The following is an 18,135-nucleotide window of genomic DNA, read 5'->3' as shown; positions in this document are numbered from 1 at the left end:
ATGTCAGACTGAATATATAATCAATCCTGGATATACAATTGTATATCTGAATAGCACCACTTTTGTGGCTACTCATTTCATACCTGAAATGTTATTTTAGTGGAGTACATTTTTGTGGTTTAATTTTGGGGTCATGCTTACTTTATTTAAATGTCTTGAATTCTCATTTGTAATTTATGAACAAGCAAAGTTCTCTCCTTCAGACCTGAATTGAGAAAAGCTTATATCCAAATACATTATAGTGGCGCCTCCTATAACACAGTTATGGTTAATCCTGGGTCAAAATTTCAGGTAAAGAACAGTTGAAAAATAAAAGAACAAACTTTTCACAGTTGACTTAAAACTTTATAAGGTATTCTCCACAGTACAATGTAGTACATTAAACATTTTAAACCAGTTTACTGTTGTGTTTTATTATTTGGCCATGTGTTTTGGGTCAACACTGCAGCATCACACAATTGATTTTTTTTAATAAAGTCAGAGAATACAAACTTTTACAGTTCACTTACAAAGGTGCAGTGTGAACAGCATGATATGCACACATTGAAAATGTAATTACTTTCCTCCGTCTGGAGTCAGCGTGTGGGACATGTTACCCAAGCCATCATTATTATTCATTATAATATACTGGATGCAATATTGGTCCAAAGGAATTCCAAAGGAATTCATAAGGCTATTTCAAATTTTACCTCCCACTGTGAATAAGGTTCCTTAGGAACCACATAGTGTAATATTTCATTTTCCTTAGGTTCCCACCATTATAAAGTGCAATACTTCAGAATTTACTAAACTATTTATAGGGATAGGAAAAAGGAGAAAGTATCCTGAAGTTTCTGCTGCTCTGGCAATTGTGCTATATTTTACTAAATAGAGCCCTTTAATAAAATATATACATTCCCAACACCTAGGTTTGGATCCCAATTTATACACAAAAGATTCCTCTTGTATGTAAGCCCACTTCTAAAGCATTTTCCAAGAGACTTGTCCAACTCTGCTGTACATTCGTAGCAAAACTATGGTCTTAAGTATAGACATTTAAGGCACCTGTCATATTCCCACAAAGGTCAACACCAAATCCCTCATTTATGTTAGTGATTCATGATTTGACACTAAGTTTTAACCTGGAAAAAAATGCCAGGTTCCTGTGACAGTGATACCAAGATCCTTCTCTGCCTCTATTCTGATGAGAGGGGAGTTTCCCAGCCTGTAGGTATGGTGCTGGTTCTTCCTCCCCAGGTGCAACACCTTGCACTTGTCCATATTGAAACCCATCCTAGTCTCATCCGCCCAGCTCTGTAACCTGTCGAGATCTACTTGTAGCCTGTCCTTCCATTCTAGCCTGCTCACTTCTCCCCACATCTTAGTGTCATCTGCAAACTTTAACAAGGTGCTTTTCACCCCCTCGTCCAAATCGCCAATGAAGATATTGAACAGTGCGGGCCTGAGGACCGAGCCCTGGGAACCCCACTGCCCACATCCCTCCAGGTTGAAAATGACCTGTCCACCACCACTCTCTCAGTGTGGCCCTCCAGCCAATTTGTGACCCATCTGACTGTGTAGGTGTCAACACCACAGACACCTAATTTTTTAATGAGGATGGGGTGAAATACAGTGTCAAAGGCCTTCCTAAAGTCCAGGAAGACTATGTCCACCGTGACACCTGCGTCCAAGGCTTTTGTGACATGGTCATAGAAGGCCACCAGGCTGGTTTGACAGGACCTGCCTCTAATGAACCAGTGTTGATTGCCCCGAAGCATAAACTGCCTGCTGGCCCCTCGCAGATGTACTTCTAGATAATTTTCTCAAAGAGCTTCCCCAGGACCAAGGTAAGACTAACAGGCCTACAGCTTCCTGGGTCCTCTTTCCTCCCTTTTTTGAAAATGGGGACCACGTTGGCCCTTTTGCAGTCATCAGGCACTTCACCAGAACACCACGAGTGCTCATAAAGCTGTGCCAGGGATCAGGAACAACATTAGGATCTGTATATGGCCTTCACTGCCCTTACTAAAGCCTTTGATTCTATCAACTGTGAAGCCCTGTGGAAAGTATTGGCCAGATTTGGATGTCCTGAAAAGTACAACAAAGTCCTGAGGCTTCCCCATGACCAGATGACTGCACCCATTACCCATTCTATGTAGTGGATTGGAAACAGATCCATTTACCTTTCAAACTGGGGTCAAGCAAAGGTGTGTCACTGTCCCACCTTCATGGGACAATGTTCTCCATTTATCTGACAATCTTACTGGTTCTCGTTAAATACCCCCTTCCTTCCAGAATTGACAATGAATAGTAAATGGATGAGGGCTCTTTGATCTGGGATGTTTTTCTCAAAGACCAAAGTACTAAAAACAACCACCTTTGACCTTCAATACACTGACAACTGCACTATCCTTGTGCACACAGAGGAAAAATTCTTGATTGGATCCAGTCTTCAGGCACTACACCAGAGTGCCAGGAGTTTTCAAAGATCCATGCCAGAGGCTGGGTTATGATGCTTGCCAGCTCCTTGAGTACCCTGGGGTGTAGATTGTCAGGGCTGGCTGACTTGAAGGTATCCAGCTTCTCAAGATGTTCCTTCATGAGGTCAGCATTAATGGAAGGTAGGGGACCTCCCGCACCTGGATCTCCCTGTCCTGTAGTGGGCATGGGTGTCCCATGGGACTGATGAAAGACTGATGCAAAGTACCCATTTAATAGGTTGGCTTTTTCCAGGGCGTCAGTTGTCAGTTGCCCCATCTGGTTCAGCAGGGGTCCAACATTGCCCTTGCTTTTCCTCCGGCTCCCCACATATCTGAAAAAGGACTTTTTATTGTCCTTGATGCTCAAAGCTAGTTGAAGTTCAGTTGCAGCCTTGGCTTTCCTGGTTTGCTCCCTGCAGAACCGGACCAGCGCAGATTAATCCTCCTTGGAGGTGAATCCCATCCTCCATCCTTTGTAGACCTTTCTTTTTAGCCACAGGAGGTCTGCTAGGTCCCTGGAGAGCCAGGGGGGCTGCTGTGTCCTCTTACTGCCTTTCCTCCAAGATGGAATAGATTTAGCTTCTGCTTTGAGGATTGCTCCCTTGAGGAGCAACCACTCTTCTTCTCTTCCTGGGGTCATGGTCCCATGCATCATGAGCAGGTCCAAGGAGGTGATCCTCCTCCTTTATGTGACATTGGTCAGGCCACAGTTGAAGTACTGTGTCCAGTTCTTGGTGCTGCACTTCAGGAGAGATGTGGACAGCATCAAGAGGGTCCAAAAGAGGGCCACTTGCATGATTAGGAGGCTGCATGGCAGGCCCTACAAGGAGAGGCTACAGGACCTAAACCTGTTCAGCCTCCACAAGAGAAGGCTGAGAGGGGATCTGGTGGCTGCCTATAAACTTGCCAAGGGGGACCAGCAGGCTATGGGAGAGTCCCTGTTCCCCCAAGCACTACCAGGGGTAACAAGGAACAACGGCCATAAGTTGACTGACAGTAGATTCAGGCTAGATATCAGGAGGCACTACTTCACTGTCAGGGCAGCTAGGAGCTGGAACCCACTTCCAAGGGAAGTGATGCTTGCTCCTACCCTGGAGGTCTTCAAAAGGAGGCTAGACAGCCACTAGCTCATTTGACCCCAGCATCCTTTCCTGCCCATGGCAGGGGGTCGGACTAGATGATCTGCTTAGGTCCATTCTCACCCTAGCAACTATGAAACTTTTCTTGGATTTGGCATGCAACAAAGATCAAGTCAATTGCCCCATGGGATGAAACCACACACAGATTCTGGCCAAACTCTCTCAACAAGAGCTAGAGGATAGTCCAGGAAGATGCAGGAGAGGATTTTACCTACTGTGAAAAGAAGGGTGATACATTGATAGTTCCCGCACAGAGACTTATCTCCTATCTCAGAGATAAAAAGGGTCCTCAGGTCTCCAGGGATCTCTTTGTTGTTCCAAATTTGAGGAATAAATTCATGGAGTCTAGTTCCTCACCACCAGCCTTGTGGATTTCAGCAGGCATGCCATCTGGTCCAGTAGCCTTGTTGTTCTTGGTTTCCTTGATAGCCTTGTAGGATAGGAGGGTTAGTGAGGGATCTCCTTTCAGGGTGGTGGGGGATGGATTTGATGGTGGTATCTGTCACAGTGGACTCAAAGTTCAGGAGTGCCTCAGAGTGCTTTTTCCTTCTAGCTTGAATAGATTCATTGTCTTTAAGGAATCCCAAGCCATCCTGCAATCGCAGGAAAGTAGAATCATGGAAAGCTGGGCCGTGGATGGTTTTTGTTGCCTTAAAAAAGCTATGGATGACATGTTTATCTGCATAGAACTGAATCTCCTTGCTTTTCTCTTGCCACCACTTATTTTTTTATTTCCTGGATCCTCCTCTGAAATTCAGCTTTGAGGAACTGCTATGTCTCCTTCTTCTGCTGAGATAAGTTATCATCTTGCCAAGGAGAATGAGCCCTTCCTTTTTGGTCAAGCAGAGCTTGGATCTCAATATCATTCTCATTGAAATAGTCTTGGTGTTGTTGGGTGGTATAGCCAGTAATTCAACACAGGTCATATGGACAGCAGTCTTAAAACCATTCCAGAGTTTCTCAATGTTGCCTTCATTTGTGGACAGGGCAGAGAACTTTTCATAGAGACATTACTGAAGATTTTTACAGACCTTCAGGTTTTGAAGGGAGTTGATGTTGAGAGTCCTTTGCATTAATTGAGGCTATTTTGGGCATTTTGGAGGAAGCTGGGTGTCCATCATGGATCTGACAAGATCATGATCTGTCCAGCAGTCTTCGGTTCCTCACATGGCTGGCATGATATGGACAGCCATTCAATCCCAGGGTCTAACAATAATATAATCAAGGAGATGTCAGTCCTTAAAGTGAGGGTATCTCGAGGTGGTTTTGTATCTGTGTTTCTCTGAAGATGGTGTTCATGAGGACAAGACTGTGCTCCATACATTTGCTCAGGAGAAGGATGCTGTTGGAGTTGGTTTTCCTTGCTCCTTGATTCCCAGTGGTGCCACTCCAGAGCTCTGGCACTGAAGTCACCAAGGAAAATGATGTTTTCCTTCTTGCAAATATTAATCAAAATGGTCAAGATTGGGGTAGAACAGTTCTTTGACATCATTGTCAGAATCAAGCATTGGGACATGCACTGACAGTGGTGGCATATTGGTGTTGCTGAGCTTAAGACTGAAGGTTATAAGTATGGACCTACTGAATTTGAGGTGGCTGCCTGCCAATTTCACAGTGCAAGTGCAGGACCCAGCACCATTTTTGTGGTCTGAGCATGGTGGGTGCCTCTGCCTCTCCCTTCCTCCCTGCCCCCCACAACTCCTCTGATTGGCAGAGGGGCTCCAGAAGTCCAGCCTACCCCACAGATTGTCAGATGGATCCAAACCAGGCATTGCTTATTAATGCATTAATTAATGGCTTCTGCAAGTTTAATCCCCCAATTAAGCCCATGGAAGCCATTAATTGATACATTAGCTGCAGTTAAGTCCATGAAAGCCATTAGACATAGCTTAGACTACTTAATTACATGTCAATTAATGGCTTCCACAGGCTTAATCATAGGATTAAGCCCATGGAGGCCATTAACTGATGCATTATTATTAAGCAATTTAAGTACCTTATTAAAATCTAAAATGATATATCTTATTAAAATAAAGCAATGGACACCATGAATTGTAACAAATACCAACTAGATATACTTTAGTAACTAATACCAACTATATACACTTTGGCTGCTTACAGACATGGGAAAAAATGGTACTTTAAGCACTGAGTGCAGAAAAGGCATCGTGTTAGTTGGACCCAGTTCACCAAATGTCCGTATAGATCAAGTGCTTCAGCAGGGCTTTTTGGCACGTTTATCTAATCACTGATTGAATCAGCTTTTAGATAAAAATGCCAAAAACTCTGCTGAAGCACCCAATCTATGCAAAAGCTGTGAAGCTGGGTTGAACTAATGAACTTCCTCTTCTGGTAAAGTGCTGTTTTGGGATTTTTTTTCAAATCTGTCAGCACCCTTTATTAGGGCTGTCTGAAATTTTGGTCCCCAATTCCATTCGGTAGAGATTTGGTCTGATTCGGTGGTCAAATCTCCAAATACAAATTAAATCAGAGGATCCTTTAATCTCTCTGAATTGATTCAGAACCCTCCAAATTAATTCAGAGAGATTTGGAAGGATTTGGAGATTCAGGGATAGACATACCTTTAAATCTTTTTTCTATGTGTCTCTAGGTAGCAGGCAGCTCATGAATGCTGCAATGCTGGGGCTCCTGGAGTGGCCCACAAAAATGTGGGGGGCTCCCCAGCATGCTCAGCAGCAGATCCTGCCCTCCCAATGCGTCCCATGGGCTCTCCCATGCCTCCCCCAATCAGCGACTGGTGCCTCCCGGATCCACCTATGGCCAATCCCCAAAGCGGGAGGTGCGGAGGAGTTCCCCAACGCGCTCCCCAGTGGACCGAAAAGTGGACCAGAAGTACTTCTAGTCCACTTCTGGGTTCACTTCTGAGCATGTGGAGTGACCCCCTGCACTCCTGTAGGACTTTCTATGTGCTCCAGCATCACAGTGTTCACAAGTCATGCTGGTACCTCAAGGTACACAGAAAAAACATTTAAAGCTGTGTCTATGTCTGAATCCCTGATTCTCTGAATCAGCATCAAATCTTCAGATTTGAATTTGGCCAAATCAAATCAGGGACAGTGATCCAAATCAACAAATTGAATTTGAATTCGGGTCAAATCCAAATGCGAATTGAACAGGGCCCACTTCGCACACCCCTACCCTTTATTAGTACCAACAATATACACTTAATTAAAAAATATCACCTAAGCACTTAATTAAACTCTAAACTGAAATAATTTATGAAAACAAAGCTATACTATGCACAACATGAATTGTAAATAATACCAACTATATATACTTTATTTAAGGACATTATAAAAAGGATTTTACTAAAACTGAATGCTAACCTTAAGACGGACAGTTCCTGCTCTGTATTAAATGTGAGCATACTGCACCCAGTCACAGTAGCTTGAGACACTCTCTGTCTCTGTGGGGTTAAAACATGTCCATACACTGAGATATCAATTCAGCACCTACTGAGTTCATAGTAATGGTATCATAGCATCTTGCCAGGGTGTAAAGAAGTGGAAATGGTCATAGACAGTTCAAAACACAGGCACAGCACAGGCATCTGGCACTCTTTGATGAAGTTTTTGTAAGCAGTACATTCACTGTCATGCTTTTTCCCCCATTCCAGGATTACTTTCGGTCGTTGAGGGTTAAAACTCAGGAAAAACACCTTGTTGGGGTCCAAAATGCTAACAGCACTAAAGAAGGTGACAGCCAGCTAACTGAACCATGATGGTAGTGACAGGTCATACTGGTAGTAATGGTTCAACTTCACAGCTATTGCTTGGAACAGATCCCTTCTGTGCTGGTTTTCATGAAGACAGTTTGACAGGTCATGCGATGCCCTGTCTTCAACCCAGCTTATCAAATCCATCACCTTGTTGTGTGTTTGGTGAATCACAGCCTGGTGGCCTTCCAACCTCATCACCTGGATGGCATTTTCAGCCACAAACATCACCTGATCTTGAATGTTGCCGCACCCTAAGAGACCATGAAGCTTGAGCATGTACTGTCTGCTGGGTGTGATTTCCAGCTCCTCACTCATAAAATGCTGGTAGTGTTGCATGTGCTTGGCATGGTAATGGACCTCACTGAATCAGGAATTCCACTGTGAGACCACAGGCTCTGGTGGCAGCAACACAGTTCCATGTGAGTCCCCGCTCTGACTGGTGACGGACTCCCTGTACCAGACATTACAATCTGGACAGTGCTTGAGGGCTTTCTTGAGAGATGACACTGTGCTATCCACCTTGGGGAACTGTGTGCACCAGATGTTACTTACTAGGGACAGGATGTGTGCTATGCCTGTGACATACAGTGAACAGTGTTGGGCAGCATTCCTTAGAAAACATCAGGGAAAGCCTTGCACATTTACATGTTCTTGTCAGACAGGAATACTGAGATCTTGTTTAAGTCTACACCATAGCTGACAATTACCTTCATGACGGCTTGGGACACGGTAGAAAAATTGACAGATGTGAGGTAGACAAGCTTCAGTTTGAAACCCAGTCAGTCCAGTTCTGCAATACAAATAAAATGTGCAACAGGTGGTTGTCCTGAGGGTTGGTGGCTTCATCAGCTGCAGTGGAAAAAGAATGATACTCTACCAAGATGGCCTTCATGGACTGTACATGTGAAACAATCACTGCAGGGAGATAGCCCTAGCAAAGCTTGTTGGCGCACAGAACACTCCCTGCATTTGCCATGTTTTGTTTCAGGTGGGCTCTTAACTTTGGGTGATCGAGTTTCTCTAGTAGGATGTTCATCACCATGAAATCTTCCATGAGGGAAAATACCACCCCTCACCTTCCTACGCTGCTTTCTGTGGTCCTTTTAAACAGGGAGGACAGTCATTTGCTTCTTGCTCTAACCTCCAGCATGTGCAACAGCCTTCATCTTCATGTGTACCTCAGATGCCAAGTGATGATCAATGCTGATTTTCCTGGAAATATCCAGAGTTAGACTGCAGCCAGCACAGAAGAATCTGCTTCCATCTGCATGTAAGGTCCCTGCAAGATACTGTCTTTGTTAATGCCCACAGGTAGCAACATAAGTTGACTGACGAGATGACTCTTGATGGCAAAGTCAAGGCCATGAACATGTCTGTCCAGAGCTAGTTTCCCCTTCCACAAGAAGCGTTAGCCTTCACCCTGTTCCCTCAGCTGATTCTCATCAAATGTACATGGGCTAAAATGCTGATTCTTCAGCAGAAGGAATATAAGTCTCTACCATTCAACCACTTGCAGTCCATTCTGTACTGACTAAACCAATCTCTTTTGAGGCCTTGAAGGAAATTTCCGTTGAGATAAATTACCTTATAGCTGCTTAATGCAGAATTTCTCATATTTTCCACTGAAGCACCTAGTATCACTTATTGTCAGTGGCAGGATATAAGACTAGATACATCCAATCTAATCTAGTATAGCAAGTCATAAATCCCTTACATACAGAAACATGGCTTAGCAAGTTTTAGTTTTAAAGATATCTACCAGTTAAGGATGCTTCAACTTTATTTCTGTTTTAACTCAGAAACTTTATAGTGACACATTCTGAATGAAAGTTTGGAAAGACAAATAGATTCCACAGCACATTTTTAATACATCTCATAACAAGCCAAAGAATTCAAATACACACTTTGATAAACATTGGACATGTGATATCAACTAAGATTTTTATCCTGCTCATATTTTTTCATTTGTTTTCACTTTGTAAATTTAGAGCATAAACACTGAATTTCTTTTTTCTGTACTGAGCTGATATATATTCATAGATAACTCTGGAGTAAATGTCACTGGAATCTCTGTTAAGCTCTTCTAATAATTATAAACTGCTTAAACTGAAATGTTACATTATGTAACATCAGCAGAGGCTCTTAAGAAAAGTAGACTCTTGTGTTCACTCCAAGTATGTAACATACATTTGTAAAATTGATTCTCATAATTTGATTTCAATTTATGTTTACAAAACAAAATATAAGATTAACACGTATACAGTATTTCTCTTTCTCTTTGTGCTGCCAGTATCCTCTTATCCTTACTGCTAAGCTTTTCTGAGTTCTGCACTAGGATTGGCTGGTTCCCCATAGTCATGCAATTAGTTGAGATGTTTTGCCATTACCACAAAACTAAGCTCAATTTGTGTCTTTTAGTGGGTACAGTTATAATAGTGCAAAGCTGTTAGAGATAAATAAAGTCTTTCTACCAACTTCAATTTGTTTCAAATCAAGCTTTAGATGCTCATCTCATGCTGATGTTTTGCATTACCAAAAAACTAATTCTTACATTTAGCATATTATACGATAATCCACGTCACATATATGGTAGTGATTGTCACTGCTGTAGATGTGGAAATATTACAAAATAGTATTGATCTAATTATTGGTTACCTTATTACTTTTTATCTCCTGCCCTTATATACTGGATCTTGAAATGCTGCCATTTGTGGAAAAGCATGTATTCTGTAGTAACTTTTAAGCAAAGAACCTGGTTAAAAGTGTTTATTATATAACTGGGATCATAGGCATAGGAGAAGAGGACAAGAGAAGACAACTGGGCTCCTGAAGGGATGGTAATGGGATACTGATCTTTCCATTGTAGGTAACCATTCCAAATGCAGAACAGGTTAGTGATGACCAAAAGTAATTTACTGGTGCCGTTCACTTACCAGGTTGAAACTGCTTGGAGATTCCCCAAGCTGACTACTATAAGTACAGTCCCAACAAGAGTTAAATTCAAACAACTAAACATGCATCAAGGATCAGCTACTATTCTCTTTTCCTTATCTCCCTAGAAAAGGGTCGATACATGCAATACTATAGGAAGTTTTCTGTATCGAAGCTTATACTGTCAATTACCTTTTATATAGATAAAGGAAAGCCTTCAGTATTCAAGGCTATCCATCCAACAAGTTACTGTATTAAACTTTGCTGTTTTACATAAAACAAAATGAAAAAAATGATGACAACACTGAACACACAGTGTCCAGGGATGAAAAAAAAATTCAGATGATAAGTATTTTAAATACTACAGTGAAATGCCATATAGGAAGACTGATATTGAGTATTTTTAAAATATTACTTCAGCTGTAGAACCAATCATGATAAATCTAAAGTTAATACAGATGAGTTCTGTGCACCTTCAGTCACTCTATAGACTTCAGAGCACACTGAACAATATTCGCAAACATTACAGTGAAAGCAACAAAGGCTTAATCAATAAAATAGATTGAGAGCCTAATGAAAGGCAATACATTTATAGGAAGGTGGCTGGCTCAGCTGGTTTCTAATTAATCAAATTAGTGATACAAAGCTTCAATGGCAGAAAAATAACTTTAGCAAAGAGCAAAAATTTCAAGTTGTTCAGCCAAATAAAATAGTTTCTCTTTTATAAGGAAAAAGGCAGTTGAATCTATTTTTCAGATTATAACTCTTTTAAAGTTATCTCTAAGTGTTTTTACACTTGCTCTGGAGGTATGGGGAGGGGGCAGAGCTTTAATTAGAGTAGTTCTGAGAGCAGCTCTACTTAAAGCACCCACAGCCTCTTGTATATTGGTGTCCCTATGCTTAAAAATGGCAACAGGGGTGCTTTAACTAAAGCTCATCGAACAAGCTTTAGTTAATGCACCCTCACCACCATTCTGAAGTGCAGGGACTCTGATACATGTGATGTGGAAACTGGCTGGAGCACGCTAATTAGTATGCTCCAGCAGACTTGATTCAGGCTGCTCTAATGTGCTGTAATTACAGTGCATCAGAGCAGCCTCCCCACACATGTACAGGCACCCTATAAGATAAGCACTTTTAAAATTTCCTCCGTAACTTATATTCATCGTGCCCTGTTCTGGCATAAATACTTCAGTCTGTTCCTCAGACATAGCAAAGTTCTAGTTCTGGATTTTAGACACTCTAACGTCTGAAAATATCTGGATTTGGGTCCTGTCTCTACAACTACTTTTGTCTTCCATTTATCATTTTTATTAATGACAATTGAATGATCCCAAAGATGATCAAAAGTTGCAGTCAGGCATCTAGGATTTTGAAGACCATCTCAACATATTAACAGTTAAAAGCATTCAGACAATGAGCTTTCTAAATTGGATGTGGCACAATTTACTCACTTACAGATAACTTCCTATTTCACCTCCAAGGCATCTAAGTAAAACTGCGTATTACACTCAAGTAATACTTATATGCCTGAGTGCTATTGCAGCTATCCCATTCCAAACTACTTAAATTCCTGAAAAGAGTTGATGCAAAATATGGGTGGCTCCTCCTTCTTCTTACTGCTTCATGTGACTTAATTTTAAAGCAAAGATTAAGGTATATTACAGACGCTGACAAACTTAATGATTTTTCAAGACTTCAGCAGGATAGAGTAGGATTGCACTTAGGAAACTAAGTACCACTTAGGCACCTTGGAGATGAAATTGTATTTGGGCCTAAGTACCTGTAGAAAAAGTGATACGGGTCAACCCTCCCCAAATAGCCACAAAACCATTTAGATAGCTAAGTTCTTCAGGCATTTCCATACGGAACTGAAAAGATACCTACAGGCTGAAACAGAGCTCTCAAAACTTGCTCAAAAGCAAACCATCTTGATTCATAAACAATCTGTGGCTCCTAGGCTAGATCCTGCCTACAAAAAGATTGGACTTGGTTTGCAAAGATTTGAAGATGCTGCCGCTGGGGAAGGTGTCAGCACAGCTATCAGCAGGGGGATTAATGTATCCTTGCCTACTATAGCTCCTTTCTTTCAGGTGAAATTTACTGTCGCCAATTGCCATAGGGCAACACAGGGAACAAGCAGTGTCAACTGTTGCATTAACCCCCAGGGCGCTAAGTATTAGGGCTATTAGGCTGCTCCATTCCGCCTCAACTTCCATTTCGACATTTTGATGGAACAGTGTTTTGTATCAAGTTTTGTTTAATTTCAAAAGCACTGTTCCATTTTGTTTCATCAAAACTGTTTTGCTGTTTCAATGCCGTTTCAACGTTTCGCTCATAGGCTATAATGGGGAAGCACGAAACTGCCTATAACTTTGTCATTTCTTGTCTGATTGAGATGAAACTTGCAGGGATGGTAGCCCCTTCTAAGACCATGATGTCTGCTATGTTTCAAGGAGCTAGATGCAGAGGTTTCTGGGAAACTGCCCCTCAAGTTATTGACAAGGAGATCTCATGTCACATGCCAGGAGTGGCAGCCTCCTGTAATCCAGCAGGCAGATCCAGGGGCATGCACCCCTGGGAGGGCTGTGGGGCTGTGCCAGACTCATCCCAGACTTGTCCTGGGGTATAGGAGACTGCTGCTGCTGCCTGGGACTGGCACTGGGTGCAACTCACACCCAGTACTGAGAAGAATGGTGCTACCACTGGCCCCAGGCAGTAGAACAAGCCTCCTGTCATCCAGCAGGAAAATCAAGGGCCTGCACCCCCAGGAGAAGTATGGCACAGCCTCCACAGCACACTCTGGGGTGCAGGTGGGCCCACAATCTCCCTGCAGGATGACAGGAGCCTGCTGCTGCCAGCTGGGACCAGTGCTGGGCACAGCCTGCACCCAGCACCAGGGTCTGTGCCAGAATCCTCGTGGGGAGCATGGCCCCCAGATCTGCACCAGATGACAGGAGGTTGCTGCTGCCGGCTGGGACTGGCACTGAAGCCAAGTAAGCCCAGCTTCAAAACTCAAAATGTTTCAAAACTTTTGAAACCTTTCGAGTGCCCTTGTTTCATTTCAAAATTGTTTCAAAGGCTTTTGTTTCATTTCAAGTTCACTGTTTTGAGATCAAAATAGCTTTGAAATGAAACAGCTGGTGAAATTTCTACTAGTCATCCTAATACCTCCAATCGCAACAGCATCATCCCTCAGGGTGAGGTGGGGGTATTGTGAGACTGGGGCTATTTCTCTGTTGGCAGTGTGTTGGGGCAGGATTGTTGGAGGAATCTCCTAGTAACAGAGGGCAGCAGCTCACAACACTGGCTGTGTTGTAAGCAATGGTCTGTCATTGATAAAGGGTTGCCTACCCCTGATCTAGGTCCCTTACTCCTGCCTAAACTGTTTTGCAATCCTGAGTGAAGCTGTAGGGGTGTTCTAAAGTCCCAGGAGGAACCCAATGTATTAGGCACCCACAAAGTACGCTTAACTCACACTGACAGCATTGAGTTCAGCATGACATCTTGCAGCCATGATAGTTGTCATTCCAATACATCTGGTAATTAAACCACTTGTGCAGGAAGTGAGAGCTGAGTTCTAGGCTGACCTAAGCCTGAGATTATCCCAAATATCCCACTCTTCAGGAGAGTGTCCAGACCAGCAGAGTAAAGAATAGGCTTCCAGTACGCAGCCAAGACTGCAGGAGTAAAGGGGCCAAAAGGGACATAAGCAAGAGAGATCTGGACTTTGTAGAGCAGAGATGAAACCACTCCTCTAGGAGGAGTTTTAGTTCTGGTACCAGCTGCAGGGTTAGTTCTGTTTTTTAACCAATGACTTTCTAACGTAAAACACATAAGCAGTCCCAGCAGCAGGGGCCGGAACCCACCTCTCCTTTCTCAAATTCAGTATTCCACTAAGTGTTTAATGCCCATTGGTATCACACATCACTTTTACACTCCTTTTATCCATGGGCTCTGCCTTGGTGCAAGTTACAACATCCCTAAGGCCTTTGTAAATTCTCTCAGTTTACCCCTGTAACCTGTTGGGACACTAAAGTTAGCTGAAAAGCAGCATATATCAGCTATGCTCTATCCTTCCCTCCCCCCATCTAAATTTCACAGTCTCCAGGGAGGTGGCAAAGAGAGGGCAACAATTACTGTACATCAGCTTCAGATTCCTCATGCTGAGGGAAGCTGGGTTGCAGGTTATAATCAGATTTACAAGTGTTTTGCACCAAATGAATGTAAAGAAGCTAGCACAGAGTGATCCATTGCATCTTATATAAATATATAAATAGTAATAGTAATCTAATAATGCTAAGCTCACATGAAAGATATTAAAACATCTGGGAAATTACATCCCTTGTATTAAGATATTTGGGAAATTACAGCATCTTACCTTCAACTCTATCTTGCATTCTGTGTAGTCTGACTTCCATCCTTTACACATACCTTTCTACACATTTTTCCAGACTCTTCCACCATTTTTGTCATCGACAGTCACATTGTCCTCAACTTCTCTTATCCTCCCTACCATCTTTTTATACTCTTCTTTTTAAGTTTATCTTCCAATTTTTCTTCATGCTCCTTCAAATTTATAGTCCATGAATCTGCTGTTCTGTAGACGTGTCTACACAAGATACCAACTGTTCAGTGCCACATAATACTGAGTACTAGCGCATCACAATACCAACAGTGCTAATAGCTAGTGCACACTACTATAATGGGTACTGCACAGTAACTCTGGTTGCTGCACATTTATTTAGTACTTGTATAATCAAGTACTAAATAAATGTGCAGTAACCACTATGCAGTAACGTCTCATATAGATACACTCTGTATGTCTCTACCCCCTGCCAGGCATCTTGCTTTTTATTTTGAAGCATATGATACTAATCACTGAACCAAATGGTACACAACTGTAATGTTGTATGGCAATCTTTTTATTGCTGTGTTCTGATAAGCATCTACATTTTCTCTGTTAATATGGAGACACTATGTAATTTAAATACAGGTCACTAAGAGTTTGATCAAATGTAAGCAGGCTCCTTAAAATATGGGAAAAATCCTCTAGATGTATGGTGAAAAAGATCCAATATGCCGATGGTTGAGTAGCTGTTGAGAGATGAAGGTAGAAACATGCCATTACACTTTAAACTTGTAGTTGAATTTTCTAGTTACCAACTTGTGATCAATAGACTTAAGTTATTTTTAGTGACCCAGAGAAAAAAGCTAACACTTGAGACTTTTTATATTCTGAGCAGTAAGTACTTCTTGAACAATAATCATGTACTGTAATCACAGTCTGTCAGGCCTAGCAGTGCAGCAGTTTATACTGGATACAGATGAAGGGACCAGTCTTGCCCCTCTAATGCACTTCAGTAATCCTTTCTTTAATGTATAGCATCAGTCATTTGAATGGAGCCAATTACATGAATCAGGATTACTTGTGTGGGAAAAGCCTCAAGATCCAAAAAATCCACATTTCTTAGAGCATCTACATCCCTGGGATTTTCACTCCATTATTCTATGCTCTGCATGTGTGTCTAAAACCAGCTAGCTGCCTCAGGGCACACATCACTTCTAAATAAACTCATTTGACATTGTATATCCATAAGGGAGAGGACCAAATGTGTAGATGTACCAGAAGTAAAACTAATGAAATAATTTGATAAGGTCTCTGTTTTTGTGAGATTTCCTACCTAATTACTTCAGAAAAGTACAATGCTGAAAGTTCATTCAAATCCGAAAGAACTTTTTGAGGTTCACCTCTTATTATTGGCAAGACTTGAATGCCACAGTATGACTTTACACCACAGTGAGATGGGTCTATTTGGGGACTGTATAGCTTGTTAAGTTAACTCCATGAAAGCAAGTGGAATAACCTTTTCTTAAGATAATCACCCGATCCTTTAAAAGGATCGTTCCACTAAAATCAACATTTTCAAAAAGAAAACAGAATAAGAATAACAAGTAGCATGTCTTTGCCTTTATTTATTATTTTTTTTTTAATCAAGGAAATCCATCTGAGACTCAGCACCTGATTTCCTGTGGGATCCAGCTGAAGGTTCCCTTATGGAAGGGTACAAAGATTGACATAATGTTAACTATTGTACTTCTCAAATTATTTAAAAATATCTACATATTAGCTTCATGTTGCCAAATTCTGTGTCAAGACATGTTCTCTCATAGACACATCCCCAAGTTCCTGTAGCCAACAGATGGAGCAGCTCCACAGGCCAGATCCAGTCTGTGAGCCATATGTTTGACACCCCTGCCTTAGAGAAGCTATATATTTTACACAGAATTTCTAACATGTCTGCATTTTCTTTCAGTGAAGGCAATATGGTGAAAAGCTCAAACATTGCCATACCAGTGTAATATTGCAGAGACTGATGTGTCGTCAGCTGGCATTTTAATGTCTGTATTTTGTCAAGAGCAGTTTTCGTTCCCCAGAATTTTTCTTTAATTAATCCTCCACCTAGTAACTAACCAACTCTTTGCACTTTTTGTCACTAATCACTTTTAATTTGACTTTCAGCTTTGCTCTCTATTCCTCTTATTTCAGTGTCTTTTTTATAAACTGGTTTAGCAAATATCTTGCCAAACAATCTGCTTATGAAACAATTTGCTTATGAAAACAATCATCACTCCAACATCTAAGTCTCCATTCGGAGTGTGTAAAACACACTCTATTGCCACAACTCCATTTTTCTTGTTTCATTTAAACTTATTTAGAAGTCTTCTAGAATAGCCTAGTTAGGTGCAAGTGTGCAGATTATCATTTTCCTGAAGGAATTAATGTTTGTTATGAAAATTTCTAACAGTTTTAATCACAAAATACATATTGTTTTGTGGGGTCCATAGTTCTAGGTGCCATGCACATATAAAACCATTTATTTCTAGTGACAGCAGATCTTCAGTTCACTCCAGCTGTGGCCAACTGAAGATGGAAAAGGGAGTGGGAACAACAGAAATCTCCTAACTCATGTTCACAAGTTACTTCCTTATAAGATCCCAAAAGCCAATGTTGCTTAATTGACTGTGTCATTGTGTCAATCATCTTGTCTAGAGTTGCTAATGAGAATCCAACTTAATGTCTAATGTCTTAATATCTTTCATGTGACCTTAGTATTATTAGATTAAACAAGGATTTAGTTACCTAAGTCCCACCTAACTCTCTCTGTAGGTGACTCATTCCAAAGTTTAGACTCTCAACATCCCTGTTCAGCTGCTTAACTCTGAATGCACATTAAAGTTCTTGGGATCCAATTTCCCGATATAATTTAACTTTTATTGACATGTTTAACTATATAATGTTACTTCCTTCTCCCCCTCCAAAAAAATTCAGTGCACCCTTCTTAGACCATTGAGGAAGAATCTGTTCCAGCTATTAACGCTCCATTGCAATCCTACTGCACCTGAGAAGACATGTAAACTCGTGACAGGTTAATTGCAGAAAACTTATAATTATCACCTGTTCGGTGCAGAAAGATAAGCACTTCCTTTGTTTAAACTGATAGCCTAGAACAGGAGAGTCAAACTTATTTGGCCCTGTGAGCCAGATGAAGGGCACAGGGCCAGTCTGCAGAGCAGATCTGGGTCACATACTGGCCCCATATGTTGGTCCAGGGTAGGTGATTTAAAGCAAGTGCCCTGGATTGGCCCCATGTGCAGCACTGGCCACAAGTGCTGTCTCCAGTTCTGTTTACTGCATGCAATGCATGCCTACCCCAACCCCACATGTGGTATGCAGCACATGGGGCTGTTCTGGAGACTGCTACATGCAGGATGTGGAGCCAGTGTGGGGTACATGCTGCATGTAGCAACTGTGCCAGACCAGCCCTGTGTACTTGGGCAGATCTGTGGACCCAGTTCAGCCAGG

At 41.8% G+C, this 18,135-nt stretch overlaps 1 long non-coding RNA gene across 1 annotated transcript; it reads left to right on the top strand.

Moving 5' to 3' along the window:
* Nucleotides 1–1,213: 1,213 nt before the first annotated feature.
* Nucleotides 1,214–17,276, top strand: LOC109323329. The gene is made up of 4 exons (XR_002104616.1): nucleotides 1,214–1,363; nucleotides 2,713–2,719; nucleotides 8,117–8,124; nucleotides 17,265–17,276. It is a non-coding gene; the product is annotated as an uncharacterized LOC109323329 (long non-coding RNA).
* Nucleotides 17,277–18,135: the final 859 nt, after the last annotated feature.

The sequence above is a fragment of the Crocodylus porosus genome, unplaced genomic scaffold (genome assembly GCF_001723895.1).
Source record: "Crocodylus porosus isolate Cpor-Errol unplaced genomic scaffold, CroPor_comp1, whole genome shotgun sequence".
In the NCBI taxonomy this organism is placed as follows: domain Eukaryota; kingdom Metazoa; phylum Chordata; order Crocodylia; family Crocodylidae; genus Crocodylus; species Crocodylus porosus.
Note: the sequence above shows the minus strand (reverse complement) of the source record. Positions and strands in the feature narration are given on the sequence as shown.